This window comes from Saccopteryx bilineata, chromosome 2 (assembly GCF_036850765.1).
Source record: "Saccopteryx bilineata isolate mSacBil1 chromosome 2, mSacBil1_pri_phased_curated, whole genome shotgun sequence".
NCBI lineage: Eukaryota > Metazoa > Chordata > Mammalia > Chiroptera > Emballonuridae > Saccopteryx > Saccopteryx bilineata.
In genome coordinates, this window is record NC_089491.1 from 249,880,055 (window position 1) to 249,889,765 (window position 9,711).

Here is a 9,711-nt window from a genome sequence, read left to right on the forward strand (position 1 = left end):
GTTGGAGGGCCACCACATACAGTGCTCCTCTCACTGACCACCAATGAAAGAGGTGCCCCTTCCAGAAGTGCAGCAGGAGGCCGGATAAATGGCCTCAGGGGGCCGCATGCGGCCTGCGGGCCGGGCTGTAGTTTGGGGACGCCTGATCTAGAGGGATATATCAGAAAAAGTAAATGTTTGGGCCAGAAAAGAGAACATAAAAGGAAGAAAGATACTAAAACCCAACATCAATGGCTAGCCCTCTGTGTGAAGGAAAGGGGTAAAAACAACCACAGGGGTTCAGCAGAGAGGTCCTACTGGGACCATATTGCAGAAAGAAATGACAGTCAAGGCCAGGAGCACCCCCAATAGAGGACAGTCAGTATCCTGAGACCCAACAGGTCACAGCAGCTGCTCCCTGCCCCTCCATTAGGGAGCCTGTTCCAGGCAGGACATGCTGACATGAGTGAGGAGTCACGCAGGTGGGCGGGGGCTGTGCATTGGGCACAACTAGGCAGAGCTAAACACTGGACACAAAGAACAAGTGGAAATGACAAGGTTGTGAACATACTGGAAGGTATTATAAAGGAGACCCAATGACTGGGCTGCCCCCAGGGCAGGTGATACCCATTTGTGAGAAGGCAGGAGCAGCAGCACAGGTGTGCACAGAGAGAAGGATTATAGAAGTTGCTCCCTGCCCCATGGAACATGATCCAACAGGGCTGAAGTTGACCCTTTATTAAGTCAGACTCCCAGGGTGTCGGGTCTGGGCTATCACACTCTTCCCTGTCTGCTCTCCTTCTGTCAGCTGACAAGTATTTTTGCCGGGGTTGGAGGCAGCAGGAAGAGGGGTCTACATGGGGTGAAACACTGGATTCTGGGCTGACCCAGCAGCCTGAAGGCTGCCCCAGGGATTTCCCCGTGGTAGGCAAGGCTATGAGGCTGTTACCATCTGCCTCATCCTAGTAACTCTGGATCTTTGAAAAGGGAAGCACATGACAGGTTAAAATGCTGAGATGTGGAGAAGGACCCCATTCCAGGAGTGACCCAGCCACCCATGCCCACTGCGTGGGTGGGCGGGCACAGAGCCCTGGAGAGGAAGTAAAAGCCACTGGGCTTTGACAGATGGCTGGGCTCTCTGTGAATGTTTTAGATTTTAATATTTTAATCTTAAGATTTTCAGTTTTATTTTTTATTTTTTTGTATTTTTCCTAAGCCAGAAATGGGGAGGCAGTCAGACAGACTCCCACATGCGCCTGACCGGGATCCACCTGGCATGCCCACCAGGGGGCGATGCTCTGCCCATCTGGGGCACCGCTCTGTTGCAACCAGAGCCATTCTAGCGCCTGAGGCAGAGGCCACAGAGCCATCCTCAGCAACGGGGCCAACTTTGCTCCAATGGAGCCTCGGCTGCGGGAGGGGAAGAGAGAGACAGAGAGGAAGGAGAGGGGGAGGGGTGGAGAAGCAGATGGGCGCTTCTCCTGTGTGCCCTGGCCGGGAGTCGAACCTGGGACTCCTGCACGCCAGGCCAACACTCTACCACTGAGCCAACCGGCCAGGGCCAAGATTTTCAGTTTTTATTTCTTTGAACTTTAACCTAAAAGGGGAAGGGAACTTAATTTTTTAATTTAAATTTTATACTCTAGGAAATTCATAGAGAGCATTTCTTTTTATTTGACTGCCTAAATTGTGTATTAGGTAAGAATTTTCCAAAGATTACTCATATTAGTGGTGATGGTGGAGCTGGAGAGTGCTGCGCCTTCTCCAACCTGCAAAGCAAGAACCATCAATAGTGTGGTAGGACTTGTGGCCCTTTCCAAGCCCATGGCTCTGACAGCCTACAGATGTCAGCCCTCGCATCTCCTCGTGCTTGTGGACTGGTTTGATTATCCACTGGATGTCAGGATTCCTTCCGGTAGCGTTGTGGAATGGATCAATGAGGATAACCTCAAAGAATTTTTTTTCCAAAATTTTTTTTATTATTTCATTTTAGAGAGGGGGGGGGAGATATATATATATATAGAGAGAGAGAGAGAGAGAAGCATCAACTCCCATATGTGCCTTGACCAGGCAAGCCAGGGTTTTGAACTGGCAACCTCAGTGTTTCCAGGTTAATGCTTTATCCACTGCGCCACCACAGGTCAGGCCATAACCTCAAAGAATTTGTACATGGAATCTTCAACTTTCAAAGACCCATAGTGGTGGTGTCCAGCTCGCTCCTCGGCAACTGACTGAAGGCTTTGAGAAAACTTTAGCTGGTTAACACCTTGATGGACAGGCTTGCTCTAGATCACACCTTTAGGAACAGGGTGTTTGTGGCCACCACGGCACACACGAATCTGATATATGACATAACTTGCTTGGCCTTGTATCCCAGCCTGTGTGCTTTATCGGGCTGGCGGGACAGGGGCCCTGTGTAGGGTCCTGAGAAGGAAGCTCATTACCTGGGACTGCTTCTTCCTCCATAGCTGTTGGATGTACTTGTAAGTGCCCATCTTGGCTTATCCAATGACTGCAGCCAGATGGAAAGTGAGAGGGCATTTCTATATGGACTGTTTATTGGACTATCTTTATTATTTTATCTCTTTGCAGAACTCCTGAGCCAAATTTGGACGTTCAGTTTGGCCCTAATTTAGGAAAGAATAGGGAGAACATTTTAGTTTAGGGTGCCGTGTGCCCTTGGAGTTCAATAACCACATTCTGACCCATCCCCAAGGCCTGGATGGGGGAATCTACACTCCCTGTGGGGCCTCAAAGGGGGAATGAATGAAATGGGTGATGGCCTCCCTCTCCCTGGGGCACCCTTTCTCTCCCTACCGAGTCACACCCAGCCACTCTGCTCAGCAAGCAGTGGCAATATCACTGACCCAAGAGTTTAGGAAAAGAAAGTAGTCAGGTTCAATTAATCTCCTTTGGGTTCTTTCTTGGGATCTGGCCAATTTTGCCACTTGGTTGCCCAGTGGTACCCACTCTCCTCCTGGGGGTAAAGCAGAGCAAGCCACCCAGTTTGTAAAGGTCTCTCTCTGCCACTTCAGGCCCCTAATAGGCTGCTGAGCAGCAGCCCTTCCACTGAGCCCCATTTGCCCCCCCCCCACACACACACACCTAGGCTTCCTCTTCCTCTTCATCCTCAATGGTGAAGTCAGCTTCAGCTTCCCTCCCCTGACCTCAGCCAGCCTATCCCTACAACCTGACACTCATTTTCTTTTCTGGAAGTGAACCCCTGACTATTAAGCCTTTTGATTTTTAAAGGACTCACTCTGTACATGTTGAAGAGACAGAATACATTCAGAGAGTGGAGGCAGTGGGAAGTGGGGAGGGGACAAGAAGAGCAAGCACCAGGTATCATTGGGAGGAAAATCAACCAGGGAAGCAAGAAGGCCGGCACACTCCAGCTGGCTCTCTGCCCTGCAGCTGGGGCCTCTGGCTTTGATGGTACCCAACCCCTGGGCCCAGAGACTGGGCGAACCCTTGGCTTTGCAGCCCCTGGTCAGTTGGGCCCCTTGCTCCTCACTGCCTGGCTCCGGTCCCATGGCCACTCTATGTCCGCCACCCTGACTGGCCTCCCCCACACTTTCTTATCCTGGTCCCCTGCCATTTCTGGTTCCCTTCCCTGCAATCTCTAGAGGGGCAGACTGGGCTACTCCAGGCAGCTGCGGCCTGCTGAGCTAGAAGAGCAACTCCTCAGTTATCCAGGCTTCTCCAAAGGGCCAGCCCTAGGCCACCCACCAAAAGAGCTCAAATTTTCTCTGTGATGGCATCTGCCTGCCCCAGGCTGAGGGAGTTGTCTTGAGCAGGGCTGCTCTGCCTGAGGCAGGGTTAGCTTTGAGTTAAGGTCAGAGCGATTTCCCCAAAAAGGCAAGGCCTGGGTTCAGAACCTCTGCATCTACTTTTCCCCTTTGACCAAAAGGATTATGAGGGGGTACAGTGCGAGTGACATTTCCCAAGTTCCCAAGCAGTTTCTTCAGACATTACCTCAAGTTATCCTCACAATAGCCCTATGAGGTAGGTATTAGCAGCCCTACTTTAAAGGGGAACCGGAGACCCTGAGACGTCAAGTTACGGCAGCCTCAGGTACAGCATAAAAGGAGAACTGCCCTTACCCCACTGACCGCCCTTCCAAACTGTGGCTTTTTTTCTTGCTATTTGTCTGCATTTTTTCTCTCCTGTTTCCCCTCTCCGAAGACATGTTTTTTTTCATACTTGTGGATGAGTTTTCAGCAGTCCAATTACAGGACAGGGAGGTAAAGGGGAGTTGGCACAGGACTCTGAAAGACCTGTCTGGGACCTGAATCAGCTTCTCTGGCTTCCACCACTTGCCCTTTTAGGAAGTGTGCCTATGGTTCAGAGGCCAGCTTGACCAGCTGTGTGTGTGCAAGAGAGGGCAGGGTGAGCTCAGTAGGGAGAACTCTCCTCAGGGCCAAAGACCCTCTTCCCGTCTAGAGGAGAGATTTTTGGACTGGGCACAAATTTCAAGAAGCTTCCTGCTCTGTATGTTTAGGGGGGTGGTAAAGGGAGGCAGGTGGGCTGGGGAGCTTGTGTGTCAAGACAGAATCAGCCACAATTAAGAGCAAACCAGTCTTCAGTGTTGTTCAAAGGCTCTATCTCCCCTTGAGCTAAACAGAGCTGCAATTATTCAGAGGTGGATTTATGTCCAAGGTAAATGGAGCTTGTGACTGGGCCTCTGTTTGCCCTGGGAGGGGCCCTAGCAATGCTTTCAGTTGTCAAGTGCTTTTGAAAATTTTGCAGATGTCTTTACAAGGTGGTTAAGGTCCACTGTCTCTTTCCATTGTAAATTCCCTCTGTCATACAATTCCTGTGGGAGAAGCTGTGGGTATTTTGGATGTGGCTAAGGGGGAAGGTAAAATTGAGGGATCATTAAAGTATGGGTTGAATGGGATATACTTATGCGCTCTGAAATCACTCCTGTGTCTACTTACTTATAGCCATTTTGGTGCCTAAATGGCTTTTGGGGACAAGCTTACTGCCAAAGTAAAAAAGACAGATTTATTTCTTCTTTCTGTAGGAAATATTACAAAATCATGGTCACATAAAAAGGCAATCAAAGAGTCTTTAGTCAAAAACTAGGAAGGGAGATAATTTTTAAAGGTAAAGATATGTTTAGCAATTAAATAAAACGGTTTTTAAAAAAGAAGAAACGATGTCAGGATATTATTCTTGCATTTGTGATTGTGTATTTTTTGGGGGTAAAATTCATAGTTTTCCCTTCAATCTAAATAATCACTTTATCTAAAAAAAAAAAAAGGCCTGTCCAGTTAACTCGGTTGGTTGGAGCGTTGTCCTGAGCACAGAGGTTGCCAGTTCAATCCCTGATCAGGGCACATGCAGGAACAGCTTGATGTTCCTGTCTCTCTGTCTCTCTCTCCCTGCTTCTATAAATAAATAAAGACAATAAAAAACAAAAAAGAATTGTGCCCTGATCAGGTAGCTCAGTTGGTTAGAGTGTCATCCCAATATGCCAACATTGAAGGTTTGATCTCTGGTCAGGCACATATAAGAATCAATGAATGAATGAATAAATAAGTAACAACAAATTGATGTCTCTCTCTCTCCCTTCCTCTGTCTCTAAAACCAATTTTTAAAAAAAAGATTGCTTATTTTTAGTGTGTTGACAATGACTTCTGTTCAGGCTTCTTTTCTTTTTTAAAAATTATAATTCTTTTTATTTATTTATGTTCTTTTTTGTCCATTTTAAAACCTTTTCCTTTTTTTTCCTTTCTTTCTTTCTCTCTCTTTTTTTGTCCAGTGAGAGGAGAGGAGGCAAAGACAGACTTCCTCATGCACCCTGACCGAATCCACCTGGCAAGACCAATAGGGGGCAATGCTCTGCCCATCTGGAGTGTTGCTCCATTGCTCAGCAACTGAGCTCTTCTAAACATCTGAGGCAGAGGCAATGGAGCCATCCTTGGCACCCAGGACCAACTCACTCCAATCAAGCCATGGCTGTAGGAGAGAAAGAGAAAGAGAGACAGAGAAGCAAGAGGGGAGAGGTTGAGAAGCAGATAGATACTTCTCCTCTGTGCCCTAACTGGGAATTGAACCCGAGACATCCAAATGCCAGGCAGAAACTCTAACTGAGCTAACCAGCCAGGGCCCATTTTTCTTTTCTTTTCTTTTCTTTTTAAGTGAGAAAAGAGGAGATAGTGAGACAGACTCCTGCATGCACAACGAATGGGATCCACCCAGCAACCTCTGTCTTAGACCAATGCTTGAATCAACTTAGCTATTTTTAGTGCCTAAGGCTGACACTTGGACCAACCAAGCTATCCTCAGTGCCCAGGGCCAATGCTTGAACCAGTTAAGCCACTAGCTCAGGGGTCCCCAAACTAAGGCCCGCTGGCCACATGCGGCCCCTGAGGCCATTTATCCACCCCCACCACACTTCCAGAAGGGGCACCTCTTTCATTGGTGGTCAGTGAGAGGAGCACATTGACCATCTCATTAGCCAGAGGCAGGCCCATAGTTCCCATTGAAATACTGGTCAGTTTGTTGATTTAAATTTACTTGTTCTTTATTTTAAATATTATATTTGTTCCCATTTTGTTTTTTTACTTTAAGATATGTGCAGTATGTGTAGGGATTTGTTCATAGTTTTTTTTTATAGTCCAGCCCTCCAATGGTCTGAGGGACAGTGAACTGGCCCTCTGTGTAAAAAGTTTGGGGACCCCTGCACTAGCTACAGGAGGGGAAGAGGAGAGAGGAGGGAGAGGCGGGGGAGAGAAGCAGATGGTTGCTTCTCTTGTGTGCCCTGAGTGGGAATCGAACCTGGATGTCCATACACTGGGCCAACACTCTATCCACTGAGCAACTTCCCAGGCCCATTTTAATTTTTTCAGTTACATACAGTTGACATACATTATTTTATATTTAGGCTTCTTTCCCAACCAACTCTTCACTGAAGACTCAGTGCCTCTCAGTTCTTCTGTGTCAGATTTTTATCATCTATTTTAATGAGGTCTTAATCTCCTCTATGGCTCTGTTCTCATGCCATGCTATCTGCTTCTCTCTAGAACTGAACACCCCCCTTAATGCATTTAAACTGGAATATAACCTAATAGCTTCCTTATCCCAAGCTTATTGATTCTTATAGGAATCATCGTCCCCAAGTTACACATGAGAAAACCGAGGCCAAGAGTTCGATACTAAGGCTGAGGGAGGTAAAAATGTTGAAGTTGACAGCATAAGGAATGAAGTCTAAGCAATTGAGATCAAGATAGCTCCAGTGGCCTGACCTGTGGTGGCGCAGTGGGATAAAGTGTTGACCTGGAACACTGAAGTTGCCGATTCGAAACCTTGGGCTTGCCTGGTCAAGGCACATATGGGAGTTGATGCTTCCTGCTCCTCCCTCTTCTCTCTCTCTCTCTCCTCTCTCTCTAAATATCAATCAATAAAAAAAGATAGCTCCAGTGCTTTGTCCCAAGGCCATTCCAATTGGTGACAAAATAACTGTCTCTAACTGATTCCTATCCAGGGTCCCTTCCCCACAGCAGTGACTTCCAACTGGGGCCAGAAATGGCTTGGTTTTTATATGGTTTCATTCAGAAGCCATCTTAGTTCTATTTAAGCAGGAAGGCTGAAATGACTTGCCCAAGATCACTCAGCTAGTAAGTGACAGATCCAGTTTTCAAATCCAGGTCTGTGGACTCTCAGCAGCGCCAAGGAAAATGAGGGCAAACATACTGGTAACCAATTGACTTGGCCTTTTTGGCAAATAGGACAGCAAGAAGCAGTAGTTTTTGTCCTGAACAGGTTGACTCCAGCCTCTTCTTTCCCTCAATAGTTCCCCAATCCATGTGGATTGGTCTTTCTGGTAACATCCTTGCATTTGAAGGCCCTGTACCCTTTTTAAAGGCACGTTGTGCCTCACCTCAGAAGGAGAAAGAGCAGTGATTATTTTACAAATGACAAAACAGCTTCAGAAAACTTTGGGAGCTCAATAGCCTCCCCATCAACAGTAATGTTCCCTAAAGGCAGAGGGGTCATTTGCCTTACATCACTGGGAGAAGACCACCAAGTTCCTCTCTGAGGGATATGAGTGAGACCCTAAGTTGCCCTGGGGCAAAGGATGAACAAGCATGAACAAGGTGTGGGGGGGTGTCAAGCCCCAAGAAATGGGTCCCACATGAATTCTCCCAATTAACAGGAATTACTGAGAGAGAGGGTCTTCTCCACACCCCTAGTCTCATACTTGGTCCACCACACCCAGAAGTCCTGAAATGGGACTGGTATGTTCATGACCTATACTTCTCTTAAACTCAGTGTCTAGTTTTCAGCAGGCTGAGAACACGGTGCCATTCTCTCCCTCACTTTACAATGACATCCCTTCCTTACATTGCCACTGTCATCTGACCCTCATTTCCCTCTTTAACCGGAAGGGTAAATGCTCTACAGGTAAAGGGTTAAGAGGAAGCTTTACGCACCAGAAAGAGCTAAGGTCAGACTTCCAACTGCATGTGAAAGCAACCTCTAAGCTCCCTTTCTGCTTCAGAACTGGACCCTTGATTCAGGTCAAAGGAGCTTTCCTTTCTTTTCCTTCTATACGCTCCATCCCCCTTCTCCCCTGTTTTTTTCCCCCCAATTTTATCTTGTATATTAAAAAAATAATAATTTCAAAAAACTGGTAAGTATATCATGATTTACTCAATGATGTGGTTTATAAGGTTGGAGAATAATGCCATAGGCTCTGCTTTGTGAGGAGGCCTCCTCACTTTCTTTTCCATACACATTTCCCCCCTTCACTCTGAGTTCATGGCTCTTCCTGTCCTCACTCCCCTCCTCTCCCTCTGGGACTGCACAGTTCCTTCCACTCAGACTCTGGACTCTGCGGAAGACTCAGAGGTGCTTTTTCCCCTTGCCCAGTGGGCACAGCCAGCGTCTCCGACGCCCGCCTCTACCCAGGATCTGAAACAATCGAAGACACCCCCCCCCCCCGCCGTCCCCAGCCCCCAGACCCTTCTCTTTCTCTCTCAGAGGCCCCAACACTATGCACGCTCCCAGGCACTACTCCTTGGAGGTTTTTAACGCCTTCTCTTCAGCCACTCTCAGAGGTCCTGGGCACAGTGGCCGCAGTGGTCACTGGCGCGAGCATAACGGACCAACACGTACTTAGATATCCGTTGCAGGAGCTGCCCGTTGCCAAGGCAACCTGCCTACTAATCCCCACCCCCTCTAACCGAACGTAGGCTGAGCGCAGGCGGGTGAGTCTGCCCAGCCCCAGCATGCTCCGCGCGCAGGGTGGAGCTAGGGGGCGGGGGCGGGCTGGTGTAGTGTGATCAGCGATCCCAGTTGCCCCGGGTCACGTGTACTGGCAGTGCCAGATCCCAGGGCACAGGGAGGGCTAATAAAATACAGTGCCAGGGTTTTGGCATGAGGCACGCATCCAAGAGTAAGATTATCCGGCTTAATTTTTATTTTTGCGATGACGTGTTAGTTTGGTGGTTTTAATCTGTTACTATAAAGAATAATGTACAGCCCTGGCCGGTTGGCTCAGCGGTAGAGCGTAGGCCTAGCGTGCGGAGTACCTGGGTTCGATTCCCGGCCAGGGCACACAGGAGAAGCGCCCATTTGCTTCTCCACCCCTCCACCGCGCTTTCCTCTCTGTCTCTCTCTTCCCCTCCCGCAGCCAAGGCTCCATTGGAGCAAACATGGCCCGGGCGCTGGGGATGGCTCTGTGGCCTCTGCCTCAGGCGCTAGAGTGGCTCTGGTCGCAAC

General features: G+C 48.4%; 1 pseudogene; it reads right to left on the minus strand.

The window, feature by feature from the left end:
- Positions 1-1,704: 1,704 nt before the first annotated feature.
- Positions 1,705-2,474, minus strand: LOC136322472 (large ribosomal subunit protein eL15-like; annotated as a pseudogene).
- Positions 2,475-9,711: the final 7,237 nt, after the last annotated feature.